We start from the raw sequence: 2607 nt of genomic DNA, 5'->3' as shown, positions 1-2607 counted from the left end.
AAATTTGATGTTAAATTAATGATTAAGTATTAATTAAAATTTAATGAACACCTTCTATTTTATAGAATCGCATTTCATTTATTATAAATTTAATGATATATATTCATTTTATCTATTTACGAATTCTATATCAGAACTAAATGTAAAGTAAATTAATAAATTACGATTACGAAAATATCATATTTTTTCCGCGGTTTTTTCGCGTTTTGTATATAAATCTCTTAGATGAGATTGCCGTTTTAATTAAAAAATCTTATAACTGTACCTCCCTGTAATATTGCTAAATATTACTAATTAAATATAAAAAAAATATCGAATAAAAAAGTCGAATATAAAAGTGTGAAGATTCGATGTTAAGTTAACGATTAAATATTAGTTTAACAAAATTTAATAATCGTCTTCGATATTATAGAATCGCGAATTAATTTTGAATTTAATAATTTCCTTTTAATCAGATTTATACATTTACAAATTTCATGTCAAAACTATTCGTGTACCAGATAATATTCGTAAAATATATTAATAAATTAAGAATGCGAAAAAACTGTTCTTCCCGCGTTCTTCGCGCGTTTATTAAACGAGATTGCCGTTTTAATAAAGGAATCTTATCGCTGTCCTTCTCGTGAGGTGACCATTAGTAAAAATTGCGTGACTCGTACCGGTGAAGAGTTGAAACGATTTTCATCATGGAGAATTATTTATTATCGATTCTTGTAAGATTCATTTGCGACGTCTAGTTCGATGTCCTGTTGAAAATTAGGAATTTTCATTGTAGGATTGTAATTAATCCCAGGTTTTCCTGGCAATTCCTGAAAGCAATGATTTCGGAGTAACATCAACGACGAACGCCATACGCCTCTTTAAATCCGGATTAATTTAAATAATACATTTAGAAAAGAAAAAAATACATATTTTCTTCATTGAAAATGTGCTATCATTATTACTATTCATATTATTGTCTTAATACTAAAAAATCTTAATAGTAGATTACATATGGATATAATTATTGTATATAAATTTTTATTTTTCAAGTAATTTCAAATTGCAATTAGATTTTATTGACTTTTTTGATAAAAATGATTACGAACGAATATATTTTATTAATTAATATAATTTGTCTTTTTTGAAAAATTATTTCTAGGTACTGGGGATATTAATTAATTTTCAGTTTCTTTTAAGAAACTATTTGCAGATGTTGGACAGCCCGCCATTTTAGAAAACATTAATTTATATATATCTATATATGTATGTATAATAAAATACATGCACAAATTAACATATCCAAAAAATTTTTATAATTTTTCTTAATATTACATATGTTACGTACGAAATTATATATATGAATGTAACATAAAATGTGCGAGTACTTAACAATTATGAGACAAATCGAATGGATACCTTGATAACAGTAAGATATCGGCAAATTAATTTAAATGCTATTAAAAATAATAAAAAAGTAGTACATAGACTTAACTATTTGAAATTATTTGATTTATTTTATCTTACAAATTATTCGAATTGAAATTTTTGAAATCTTGCTGTTATGGGATTTGATTCGTCTCGCGCGCGCGAAGTTGGTACCCCAAAATTATTATACGTATTCGCACATTTAACACAAGTTCCAATGATGCATGTATTTCATTATTTATAAATATAATCGTTCGTAATCATATTTACATAAAAATCATTATATCTATTTGGTTTTCAATAAAGAAATATATTTTTTAATAATGATAGAACATATTTTCTGACGTAAATTTTAATCGTGAATTAAATGACAATGAGGGTAATTGTCGTTGATTTATTACTGAAATCATTGTTATCGGGAGTAGTCTGGAAGATCCAGGATTCGTTCTCTCCTACAGTGGAATCCCTGACGTTTAATGGGTCATTTAACTTTTCTTCGCAGATCGTTCTTGCGAAATCTGATATAAAAACAAGATGTTAATTATTCTCCATCTTTAAGATCGTTCTCCTTTTTGTCGAATATTAACCGGATATTAATTATTATATTAGAAAAATTATATATTATCATATCGAAATTAAATATTCCAAATATTATCGATTTATTTATTCATCGCGTTTTTTCGAATTTTAAATAGCAATTTATCTTATAATTTAATCGTCGGTTTATATCGAAGTTCTTCTATTTTTTCGCGTTTTTGAATATTTTCTTTAATAGTCTTTAATTATGCGCGAAATGTATTTTAGTCTTGTGTATAGTAATTACAGTTATAGTAATTATCTCGCGCGCGTGTCTATTCAGGGTATTCTTCAGTTATTATAAAAATTATATGTATTGCAATACGAATATTCCGAATATCATTAATTTATTTATTCGTCGCGTTTTCTTGCGAATTTTAAGTCGCAATTTATAATCTTATAATTTAATCGTTAACTTACATCGAAACTTTGGCGATAACGCGGTTTTTTAATTTTTTTAAAACTCATGATCCCCATTTTATATTATTTAGCTATCATGTACGAGATACAATATATATATATATATGTTATTCTCAATCGCGACATTCGTATAAAATCGCACGTTAATCACGAATAAATCGGACCTTGAATTTTATATTTGCAAACATTACATATTACATATAT

This window comes from Camponotus floridanus, unplaced genomic scaffold (genome assembly GCF_003227725.1).
Source record: "Camponotus floridanus strain SB8 unplaced genomic scaffold, Cflo_v7.5 scaffold541, whole genome shotgun sequence".
Taxonomy (NCBI): Eukaryota; Metazoa; Arthropoda; class Insecta; order Hymenoptera; family Formicidae; genus Camponotus; species Camponotus floridanus.
This window is presented reverse-complemented; position numbering follows the sequence as displayed.